The 13,712-nt window shown below is 39.3% G+C and overlaps 1 non-coding gene across 1 annotated transcript; it reads left to right on the top strand.

The window, feature by feature from the left end:
- Positions 1-13,188: 13,188 nt before the first annotated feature.
- Positions 13,189-13,260, top strand: TRNAQ-CUG (transfer RNA glutamine (anticodon CUG)). Its single transcript has one exon. It is a non-coding gene; the product is annotated as a tRNA-Gln (tRNA).
- Positions 13,261-13,712: the final 452 nt, after the last annotated feature.

Here is a 13,712-nt window from a genome sequence, read left to right as displayed (position 1 = left end):
CTTAAGACACGTTGACTTCGCAGCGACTTAATCCAAGTGTTCAAAATTCTGAATAAGTTCAATAAAGTTAACCTCGAGCATCTTTTCGAAATACAAGAAAATGCGGTTACCAGGACAAATGGAATAAAACTCAAAGCTAAATGATGTAGTACGGACGTGGGATAAAGTTTCTTTTCCTATAGGTGTGGTTTAACACTGGAATAAGTTACCGTCAGACGTAGTGAATGCTAAAACCATAAATACTTTCAAAAGTCGTTTAGAAAAATATCTTATAAAGTCAGGTATACTTTGAGGAAAATGCCAAAAATAAACGGATAAACGACAGCGATAACGGGGTTAATAGAAGGCTAATGTGCAGAATAAAGTTATCTGATTTGTATAGACCATCACTAATGATAGAATTATAATTCTTTCTGTCTTTAATGATAGAACATCCAATGATATTTCTAGTGGTAATAGAACTGGAGTAATCTTCTATTATTAAGTACACAAAGAATTATAATCTCAATATCAGTGATGGTCTGTACAAATTAGATAACTTTAGTGTTGATAAAATTTGTAAAATGATAAGTTTATGATACGCTCGTTCTCTGTCTTGGTCAATCGCATGTTTACCAAATGGCGTCCTAGCTACGTCTCTTCGTTGTATATCAACTGACTCTTATATTTCTCTCTTGTGTCTCCCCTGATGGTGTGAGTTTTATACGAAAGTGCACTCGGGAACTTAACGTGTTTCATTTTCCCCGTGGACTTATAGGAATATCTTGATCACGCGCAAAATTGTGATCCTTTCCAATATATATATATATATATATATATATATATATATATATATATATATATATATATATATATATATATATATATATATATATATATATATATATATATATATATATATATATTCCTACGAGTCCACGGGGAAAATGAAACATGAAAAGTTCCCAAGTGCACTTTCGTGTAATAATCACATCATCAGGGGAGACACAAGAGAGGAATATAACAGTCAGTTGATATACATAGAAGAGACGAAGCTAGGACGCCATTTGGTAAACATATAAATAAATATATATATATATATATATATATATATATATATATATATTTATTTTTTTCATTATACTTTGTCGCTGTCTCCCGCGTTTGCGAGGTAGCGCAAGGAAACAGACGAAAGAAATGGCCCAACCCCCCCCCATACACATGTATATACATACGTCCACACACGCAAATATACATACCTACACAGCTTTCCATGGTTTACCCCAGACGCTTCACATGCCTTGCTTCAATCCACTGACAGCACGTCAACCCCGGTATACCACATCGCTCCAATTCACTCTATTCCTTGCCCTCCTTTCACCCTCCTGCATGTTCAGGCCCCGATCACACAAAATCTTTTTCACTCCATCTTTCCACCTCCAATTTGGTCTCCCTCTTCTCCTTGTTCCCTCCACCTCCGACACATATATCCTCTTGGTCAATCTTTCCTCACTCATCCTCTCCATGTGCCCAAACCACTTCAAAACACCCTCTTCTGCTCTCTCAACCACTCTCTTTTTATTTCCACACATCTCTCTTACCCTTACGTTACTCACTCGATCAAACCACCTCACACCACACATTGTCCTCAAACATCTCATTTCCAGCACATCCATCCTCCTGCGCACCACTCTATCCATAGCCCACGCCTCGCAACCATACAACATTGTTGGAACCACTATTCCTTCAAACATACCCATTTTTGCTTTCCGAGATAATGTTCTCGACTTCCACACATTCTTCAAGGCCCCCAGGATTTTCGCCCCCTCCCCCACCCTATGATCCACTTCCGCTTCCATGGTTCCATCCGCTGCCAGATCCACTACCAGATATCTAAAACACTTCACTTCCTCCAGTTTTTCTCCATTCAAACTCACCTCCCAATTGACTTGACCCTCAACCCTACTGTACCTAATAACCTTGCTCTTATTCACATTTACTCTTAACTTTCTTCTTCCACACACTTTTCCAAACTCAGTCACCAGCTTCTGCAGTTTCTCACATGAATCAGCCACCAGCGCTGTATCATCAGCGAACAACAACTGACTCACTTCCCAAGCTCTCTCATCCCCAACAGACTTCATCCTTGCCCCTCTTTCCAAAACCCTTGCATTTACCTCCCTAACAACCCCATCCATAAACAAATTAAACAACCATGGAGACATCACACACCCCTGCCGCAAACCTACATTCACTGAGAACCAATCACTTTCCTCTCTTCCTACACGTACACATGCCTTACATCCTCGATAAAAACTTTTCACTGCTTCTAACAACTTTCCTCCCACACCATATATTCTTAATACCTTCCACAGAGCATCTCTATCAACTCTATCATATGCCTTCTCCAGATCCATAAATGCTACATACAAATCCATTTGCTTTTCTAAGTATTTCTCACATACATTCTTCAAAGCAAACACCTGATCCACACATCCTCTACCACTTCTGAAACCACACTGCTCTTCCCCAATCTGATGCTCTGTACATGCCTTCACCCTCTCAATCAATACCCTCCCATATAATTTACCAGGAATACTCAACAAACTTATACCTCTGTAATTTGAGCACTCACTCTTATCCCCTTTGCCTTTGTACAATGGCACTATGCACGCATTCCGCCAATCCTCAGGCACCTCACCATGAGTCATACATACATTAAATAACCTTACCAACCAGTCAACAATACAGTCACCCCCTTTTTTAATAAATTCCACTGCAATACCATCCAAACCTGCTGCCTTGCCGGCTTTCATCTTCCGCAAAGCTTTCACTACCTCTTCTCTGTTTACCAAATCATTTTCCCTAACCCTCTCACTTTGCACACCACCTCGACCAAAACACCCTATATCTGCCACTCTATCATCAAACACATTCAACAAACCTTCAAAATACTCACTCCATCTCCTTCTCACATCACCACTACTTGTTATCACCTCCCCATTTGCGTCCTTCACTGAAGTTCCCATTTGCTCCCTTGTCTTACGCACTTTATTTACCTCCTTCCAGAACATCTTTTTATTCTCCCTAAGATTTAATGATACTCTCTCACCCCAACTCTCATTTGCCCTTTTTTCACCTCTTGCACCTTTATCTTGACCTCCTGTCTCTTTCTTTTATACATCTCCCACTCAATTGCATTTTTTCCCTGCAAAAATCGTCCAAATGCCTCTCTCTTCTCTTTCACTAATACTCTTACTTCTTCATCCCACCACTCACTACCCTTTCTAATCAACCCACCTCCCACTCTTCTCATGCCACAAGCATCTTTTGCGCAATCCATCACTGATTCCCTAAATACATCCCATTCCTCCCCCACTCCCCTTACTTCCATTGTTCTCACCTTTTTCCATTCTGTACTCAGTCTCTCCTGGTACTTCCTCACACAGGTCTCCTTCTCAAGCTCACTTACTCTCACCACCCTCTTCACCCCAACATTCACTCTTCTTTTCTGAAAACCCATACAAATCTTCACCTTAGCCTCCACAAGATAATGATCAGACATCCCTCCAGTAGCACCTCTCAGCACATTAACATCCAAAAGTCTCTCTTTCGCACGCCTGTCAATTAACACGTAATCCAATAACGCTCTCTGGCCATCTCTCCTACTTACATAAGTATACTTATGTATATCTCGCTTTTTAAACCAGGTATTCCCAATCATCAGTCCTTTTTCAGCACATAAATCTACAAGCTCTTCACCATTTCCATTTACAACACTGAACACTCCATGTATACCAATTATTCCCTCAACTGCCACATTACTCACCTTTGCATTCAAATCACCCATCACTATGACCCGGTCTCGTGCATCAAAACCACTAACACACTCATTCAGCTGCTCCCAAAACACTTGCCTCTCTTGATCTTTCTTCTCATGCCCAGGTGCATATGCACCAATAATCACCCACCTCTCTCCATCAACTTTCAGTTTTACCCATATTAATCGAGAATTTACTTTCTTACACTCTATCACATACTCCCACAACTCCTGTTTCAGGAGTATTGCTACTCCTTCCCTTGCTCTTGTCCTCTCACTAACCCCTGACTTTACTCCCCAGACATTCCCAAACCACTCTTCCCCTTTACCCTTGAGCTTCGTTTCACTCAGAGCCAAAACATCCAGGTTCCTTTCCTGTAACATACTACCTATCTCTCCTCTTTTCACATCTTGGTTACATCCACACACATTTAGGCACCCCACTCTGATCCTTCGAGGAGGATGAGCACTCCCCGCGTGACTCCTTCTTCTGTTTCCCATTTTAGAAAGTTAATACAAGGAGGGGAGGATTTCTGGCCCCCCGTTCCCGTCCCCTTTAGGCGCTTTCTACACGACTATATATATATAAATATATATATATATATATATATATATATATATATATATATATATATATATATATATATATATATATATATATATATATATATATATATATATATATATATATATATATATATATATATATATATATATATATACATATATATATATATATATATATATATATATATATTTTTTTTTTTTTTTATACTTTGTCGCTGTCTCCCGCGTTTGCGAGGTAGCGCAAGGAAACAGACGAAAGAAATGGCCAAACCCCCCCCATACACATGTATATACATACGTCCACACAAGCAAATATACATACCTACACAGCTTTCTATGGTTTACCCCAGACGCTTCACATGCCCTGCTTCAATCCACTGACAGCACGTCAACCCCGGTACACCACATCGCTCCAATTCACTCTATTCCTTGCCCTCCTTTCACCCTCCTGCATGTTCACGCCCCGATCACACAAAATCTTTTTCACTCCATCTTTCCACCTCCAATTTGGTCTCCCTCTTCTCCTTGTTCCCTCCACCTCCGACACATATATCCTCTTGGTCAATCTTTCCTCACTCATCCTCTCCATGTGTCCAAACCACTTCAAAACACCCTCTTCTGCTCTCTCAACCATGCTCTTTTTATTTCCACACATCTCTCTTACCCTTACGTTACTCACTCGATCAAACCACCTCACACCACACATTGTCCTCAAACATCTCATTTCCAGCACATCCATCCTCCTGCGCACCACTCTATCCATAGCCCACGCCTCGCAACCATACAACATTGTTGGAACCACTATTCCTTCAAACATACCCATTTTTGCTTTCCGAGATAATGTTCTCGACTTCCACACATTCTTCAAGGCTCCCAGGATTTTCGCCCCCTCCCCCACCCTATGATCCACTTCCGCTTCCATGGTTCCATCCGCTGCCAGATCCACTCCCAGATATCTAAAACACTTCACTTCCTCCAGTTTTTCTCCATTCAAACTCACCTCCCAATTGACTTGACCCTCAACCCTACTGTACCTAATAACCTTGCTCTTATTCACATTTACTCTTAACTTTCTTCTTCCACACACTTTTCCAAACTCAGTCACCAGCTTCTGCAGTTTCTAACATGAATCAGCCACCAGCGCTGTATCATCAGCGAACAACAACTGACTCACTTCCCAAGCTCTCTCATCCCCAACAGACTTCATACTTGCCCCTCTTTCCAAAACTCTTGCATTCACCTCCCTAACAACCCCATCCATAAACAAATTAAACAACCATGGAGACATCACACACCCCTGCCGCAAACCTACATTCACTGAGAACCAATCACTTTCCTCTCTTCCTACACGTACACATGCCTTACATCCTCGATAAAAACTTTTCACTGCTTCTAACAACTTTCCTCCCACACCATATATTCTTAATACCTTCCACAGAGCATCTCTATCAACTCTATCGTATGCCTTCTCCAGATCCATAAATGCTACATACAAATCCATTTGCTTTTCTAAGTATTTCTCACATACATTCTTCAAAGCAAACACCTGATCCACACATCCTCTACCACTTCTGAAACCACACTGCTCTTCCCCAATCTGATGCTCTGTACATGCCTTCACCCTCTCAATCAATACTCTCCCATATAATTTACCAGGAATACTCAACAAACTTATACCTCTGTAATTTGAGCACTCACTCTTATCCCTTTGCCTTTGTACAATGGCACTATGCACGCATTCCGCCAATCCTCAGGCACCTCACCATGAGTCATACATACATTAAATAACCTAAATATATATATATATATATATATATATATATATATATATATATATATATATATATATATATATATATATATATATATATATATATAAATATATATATATATATATATATATATATATATATATATATATATATATATATATATATATATATATATATATATATATATATATATATATATATATACATATATAAAAACATATATATATATATATATATTGAAATGATGATAATTTAACTGTCATGTTGAGATGAGTAATAATGGATATATGAGCAGACATTGGTAAGTTTTCTGTATATGCTAAACTTAAACTTGTTTACTTGCCTATGGATCATGCAATCTAAAAATGGTAACATACCATTATTTTCATTTTCTACAGTAGATTTGATGGAAGGTACTAAATTGTTAAGTAAGGGGAGAAATATTTGTAAATTTTCATTTGTTGGCCAAACACAAAGATCATGATCTACAAACCTAAACGAAATTGCATTAGAAGGTAAAATATCCTTTAGTAATTTTGTTTCAAAAAATTCCATATAAAGATTACTTAGTGCAGGTGAAAGAGGGTTACCCATTGCCATACCAAATTTTTGTGCAAAATAATCTCTTTTGAATTGAAATACACAATCTTTTATACATATTTTTATCAGATCAATGAAAACAATCTTTGAAACAGGTTAGTGAATATCATCCAAGGCATCAAATAAGTATTCTAAAAGGTCATCAACTGGAACTTTTGTGAAAAGTGAGGAAACATCGAAGCTGACTAGTTTGAAATCAAAATTAGCATTGATATTGTTTAGCTTGTTGACTAAATGTATATTGTTCATGATATTAGAATTTGACACCTTACCTACTAAATGGTTTGATAAAGAAACTAACCATTTTGATAATCTATATGTGATGGAGGCTACTGAACTCACTATAGGTCTTGCTGGAAAATTCTGTTTATGTGTTTTGATAAGTCCATACATATATGGGCATGAAGGGGACAAAGATGACAAACTTTGATAAGAAAACCATTAACTTTCAACAGCACCTTCATTTCTTTATTGAAATGGGAATTAACTGCTTCTAAGGGATTTTTACTGACTTTAGAATATGTTGTGTCATCATTTAAAAGAAAATTCAATTTAGATAAAAAGTTACTTTGCCTAAATTCACAACAGTGTTAGCCTTATCTACTTTAGTAATATTTATATCCTTGTCTTCTTTTAAGGTGTTAATAGCTCTTATAAATCTTTTAGGGCAACTAGATTCCACTGGTTTTGACAAACTGGCATACACTAAATCTTACAGATATTAATCTCATCACTATTTGAATTACTGTATTTCTCTGAATTACAAAGAGACTATGTGACATCTGCATAGATGGCTTCCCTGTTAGAGCACGCAAAACTTAATCCAGAGCCTAATTCACACAAGGAATCTTTGTCTAGTTGTTTATCAGACAGGTTTATCACAAAAGAAGGGTTTGTGTTCTTACTCCAGTCGCTGTTATTAATAAGATGGTCCAACTTACAATTTAGTGTCATTTTGTAGCCTATTGCTTTCATTCCTTAATCTATCATAGCAATAGTCCAACATCCGGTTCTTCCAACATGTCGGTATTGCCATTTGAAAGGCAAGTTTCTTCTCTCTTGTAATGCGAAAAGTCGCCTCCATTGCAGGTTTCTTTACTTCAATGTGTTTCTTTAAAATGACGTTTTGGAATTGGTGAAATGGTCGACCAGACAGCTGCAACAATCGTTGAGGTAGGACACATCTTGGCATCACTTATTCATCAAGGCATTTCCTTTCCAATATATATATATATATATATATATATATATATATATATATATATATATATATATATATATATATATATATATATATATACATATATTCTTTCATACTATTTCCCATTTCCCGTGTTAGTGGTTGGTGATGAATGTTTAGTGAAGATAAGGATATAGTGAAGATAGTGGTTAGTGAAGGTGAATGTTTTGTCAAGATAAGGATATAGTGAAGATAGTAATACAATGAAGACTGCATGGAAGGAGCTACAAGCTATTTATGTGTATTCATCCGAGACATGATAACCCCTTTGGATTTCCCAAGTAGGATGGTAAAAGATATCTGAAATAGTAGTGTTGGGTAATTCTATCTTTTACATTGTTTCATCCAAGAAACGTGTAGGTATAAAATAAATAAATATATTTTCTCTGATGCATTTCGTTATTCAGCAAGGTTTATCATACATAAATGCAGTCAACAACTACACTTGGTAGAACTTGTCGGTACAGTGGGAAGTGTGAGGTAAGTCTGGGGTACAGTGGTAAGTGTGAGGGAAGTCTTGGGTACAGTGGGAAGTGTGAGGGAAGTCTTGGGTACGGTGGGAAGTGTGAGGGAAGTCTTGGGTACGGTGGGAAGTGTGAGGGAAGTCTTGGGTACAGTGGGAAGTGTGAGGGAAGTCTTGGGTACAGTGGGAAGTGTGAGGGAAGTCTTGGGTACGGTCGGAAGTGTGAGGGAAGTCTTGGGTACAGGGGGAAGTGTGAGGGAAGTCTTATATTATGATATTGAGGGAAATCATGAGTAATGCAAGAGCTAATTAGGTACTCAAGATAGTATTTTCTATATTTTATGATATTTATAATCCTTTAGTACAAGTCTTGGGTACAGTGGGAAGTGTGAGGGAAGTCTTATATTATGATATTGAGGGAAATCATGAGTAATGCAAGAGATAATGAGGTACTCAAGATAGTATATTTTATATTATTCTTTGTATTTTATGATATTTATAATCCTTTAGTACAAGAAAATGATAATTAAGGCTATGATATTTACAATGTTTACTGTTAGGGAGGTGCTCACTCTTGGGTAGGAGTGGCTCTCAAATGAGGTGGGGAAGGTCTGTCTCTCCCACTGTTCATATACAGTTGTGCGATGAAGTCCAGTTGGTTGATGATGTCCTGGAGTGATGGGCGGGCCAGAGGGTCGTGCTGCATTGCCTGGATCTGAAGGTCCAGCAGATGATCCTGGAGGTCGACATCTTTAGCGGCTGTGGTCAGGACCATTCCGATGAGAAAGCCCAGGGAGTAGACGTCGCTGGCCGGGGTGAGGGGCTGCCAGGCCTGCATCTCAGGGGAATACCAAGTCTCTTTGTGGTCGCCGCTGCCAATCCTCAGCACTTGGCCCACTCTCCTACTCAGGCCGAAGTCGATGATGTGGATGTCGGCTTCTGGAGCGATCCCCGTCGTTATGTTATCGACCTTGAGGTCGTTGTGGAGGATGCCCTTATCATGGATTTCTTGGAGTTTCTGGGCGATAATGGAGAGGGTCTGGACGAGCTGGAGGTCGGTGCAGGTGCGGATATATTGGTGGTACGTGCTGCCAGTGAAGGTCATCACCAACTGGGCCCTGTCGAGGCTCAGCCCGCGCACTTCGGGGGCACCTCCGGCTCCGGCGAGCTCCCGCTGGACCCGCATCTCGTGGACCAGGTCGCAGATGTTTTCCAAGCAGAAGGTCTTCATGACCATCTGTTCTCCATTGAAGATGACCTCTCCCACCAGCCCGTTGGCGCCCTTGCCCAGTATCCTGATGCGTTGGATGGAGTCTTTCCCGGGTTGTATGATGAGGGCGCGCTCCTCCTCCACGAGGCAGTGTGTAAATATATATTGCACTGGGTCCGAACAGCAGGAGCAGCCGTTATCTTGACTGCTATGATGACTGGGGTTGGTGTACAGAGTGGAGCACACCTGCCCCTGTTCGTGCACGGCCTGACCCTCGATGAATTCTGAATGGCTTGTCATTTTGCATAGTGTTGGGTAGGAGATAGAGTCATCACAGTTGCTTAATGTTGGGTCGGAGCTACTATCTACGCTGCTTAATGTTGGGTAGGAGCTACTATCTAAGCTGCTTAATGTTGGGTCGGAGCTATTATCTAAGCTGCTTAATGTTGGGTAGGAGCTACTATCTAAGCTGCTTAATGTTGGGTAGGAGCTACTATCTAAGCTGCTTAATGTTGGGTAGGAGCTACTATCTAAGCTGCTTAATGTTGGGTAGGAGCTACTATCTAAGGTGCTTAATGTTGGGGAGGAGCTACTATCTAATGTGCCTAATGTTGGGTAGGAGCTACTATCTAAGCTGCTCAATGTTGGGTAGGAGCTACTATCTAAGCTGCTTAATGTTGGGTAGGAGCTACTATCTAAGGTGCTTAATGTTGGGGAGGAGCTACTATCTAAAGTACCTAATGTTGGGTAGGAGGTCCTGTCGTCTAAAGTGCTTAATGTTGGGTAGGAGGTACTGTATTCTATAGTGCTTACTCTTGGGTAGGAGTGATCGTCGAGTAGTTCCCTGAATACCGTAGAAGGACCATTGTTATTGTGTGATTCATCCTCCGGAGGAAGATTGACTCTATCCCAATAATGGTAAGGGACAAGCATTCTGCTCTCATTTCCTTGGTTTCTTCTCTGTCTTGCTGCCCTCCTTGCAGCAAAGCGGCTTGCAGCCCATTGGTTGGCATCAACTCTTTCTCTTTCAGCTGCCGCCTTGCGTACCTATGCCACGCGATTTTCTCTTCTCACTTCTTGTTGGTGCACAGGTACCACCACACTAGGAGCTCTCCTACCCCTCCCGCGCTCACGTCGCATCTATCGCCACACTCTTGCGTTTTCTCGTTCTTCCCTTTTTGCTCTTTCACGCACCTCAACTAATCGTCTAACTCTTTGTTGAGGGTCCATTGATTATCTTTTGAATTACTCTTGCACGATGTTATACAGCTGCAGAATGTTATACTAGATGGCAATTAAAGTGAAGATTGAACAGTATCCTTGATGGTTTCCACTTGTAGTGAATATAAAGACTGAGTAGTATCATTGATTTCAATCTGAAGTAAAGGTATAACGAGCTTGTATCACTGATAACCCGATACAGTAAGTGTAAAATTTGACCAGTAGAGATGATTGTTACTGTATTGATAACGCTGTATGTGTGTGTGTGTGTGTGTGTGTGTGTGTGTGTGTGTGTGTGTGTGTGTGTGTGTGTGTTGTGTGTGTGTGTGTGTGTGTGTGTGTGTGTGTGTGTGTGTGTTTGTGTCTGTGGAAAGAGATCTATGAACCTCACCCCTAATGATAAGGCCAAAGGTCAGTGTAACTGAGGGTGAAGTGATGAGGGCCTTAATTACGATGATGAAGGTCTTGTTAGGGTATAGTTGATGATGGCCTTTCCAGGTAGAATAAGGGCAATGGTATTGTCAGCATGATGGTGTAGTGAAGAATATAGTGAACACAAAACAATCCAATCTCATTGAAAATGATATTTTGTAGCTTTGGGTGTAGTGAAGATAAGGATATATTGAAGATAGTGGTTAGTGATGAATGTTTATTGAAGATAAGGATATAGTGAAGATAGTGGTTAGTGAAGGTGAAGGTTTAGTGAAGATAAGGAGATAGTGAAGACAGTGGTTAGTGATGAATGTTTAGTGTAGATAAGGATATAGTGAAGATAGTGGTTAGTGAAGGTGAAATGTTTATTGAAGATAAGGATATAGTGAAGATAGTGGTTAGTGAAGGTGAATGTATAGTGAAGATAAGGAGATAGTGAAGATAGTGGTTGGTGATGAATGTTTAGTGAAGATAAGGATATAGTGAAGATAGTGGTTAGTGAAGGTGAATGTTTTGTCAAGATAAGGATATAGTGAAGATAGTAATACAATGAAGACTGCATGGAAGGAGCTACAAGCGTAATATACAGTATTGATGAAACTTATCTATCTATGTACCTATATAAATATCGCTCTATCATTCTATCAATCTAACTATGTATCTATCTATCTATCTTTATCTGAAAGTCAACAATAATGAAATCATTGATATATGTAGTATAACAATGTCCTCTCAATGGCAATTATCTCACCAGAATCTTCTAGAACCTTCCAGAAAACTATGAACTCTGCAGGCAAGGAGGGAAGAATGGTCTCTGGCTATTGATAAAACCATATTTTTTTTTTTTTTTTTTTTTTTTTTCAAAAGAAGGAACAGAGAATTGGGCCAGGTGAGGGTATTCCCTCAAAGGCCCAGTCCTCTGTTCTTAACGTTACCTCGCTAATGCGGGAAATGGCGAATAGTTTGAAAGAAAAAGAAGAAATATGTTTACATATACATTTTTATGTATATATATGAATGTATATATAACGTACAGAATAATGCGGCCATCATCAGTATCGAAGAAAACTGAAAAGATGAGGTCCCACCGAGATTGCTGGATTTAGAGTCCAGAGTGCTAACCCTTACATCATGGGACCTGATAAGAACAGATGTGATTTCATCTAAAGTTTTACATATAATCAACCAGAGGCCATTCCTCCCTCCCTGCCTGCAGGGTTCAAGGTTTTCTAGAAGGTTCTCGAAGATTCTGGTAAGATCATTACCTTTGAGAGGTCGTCGTTAGGTAACAGTCAGGTTCACTCTATGGTTGGTGTTTGTAGTTGGTTGTCCGAGGATGTTGTTATACTTGATCAATTTTGTAATTGTTGACTTTCAGGTAGGAAGGACTCATTTACGATGCATCCTTGTACTCACAACAACCTTATGAGTCACTTCAAGATTTATCTTCACTACAACTTTATCTTCACTACACTATTAAGGTTGAAGTCAATGGTCACATTCACTACAATCTCAACACGACTGGTCTTATACCTAACCCATATTATCACTACATCCATGTACATGTATTTCTTGCAGAATATCGCAGATATCAATGATTTCTGTGAAAGTTGACATATACAGCCTTACGTATCTATCGATCTGTCTAATATCTGTTTTTTACCTATCTATCTATCTACTATCTATCTATCTATCTATCTAAATCAGAAAGTCAACAACAATATCATTAATGATACGTATAACAACGTCCTCTCAATGGCAGTTCCTACCCACAATCTTCGAGAACCTTCTAGAAAACCTTGAACCCTGCAGGCAGGGAGGGAGGAATGGCCTCTGGTTGATTATATGTAAAACATTTAGATGAAATCACATCTGTTCTTATCAGGTCCCATGGTGTAAGGGTTAGCACTCTGGACTCTGGATCCAGCAATCCGAGTTCGAATCTCGGTGGGACCTCATCTTTTCAGTTTTCTTCGATACTGATGATGGCCGCATTATCCTGTACGTTATATATACATTCATATATATACATAATATGTATATATAAACATATATATGGAATAATATGGTTTTATCAATAGCCAGAGACCATTCCTCCCTCCTTGCCTGCAGAGTTCATAGTTTTCTGGAAGGTTCTAGAAGATTCTGGTGAGATAATTGCCATTGAGAGGACATTGTTATACTTCATATATCATTGATTCTATTATTGTTGACTTTCAGATAAAGATAGATATATAGATAGATAGATAGTTAGATTGATAGATTGATAGAACGATATTTAGATAGATATATAGATAGATAAGTTTCATCAATACTGTATCTTACGCTAACTCCTGTTGCTGGACATATGTTATACCAACATTGGGAAAACCTCCAGTAGACCTTAATGTAAAGCAAGATAATAACAA

The sequence above is a fragment of the Panulirus ornatus genome, chromosome 58, assembly GCF_036320965.1.
Source record: "Panulirus ornatus isolate Po-2019 chromosome 58, ASM3632096v1, whole genome shotgun sequence".
Taxonomy (NCBI): Eukaryota; Metazoa; Arthropoda; class Malacostraca; order Decapoda; family Palinuridae; genus Panulirus; species Panulirus ornatus.
This window is presented reverse-complemented; position numbering and strand designations above follow the sequence as displayed.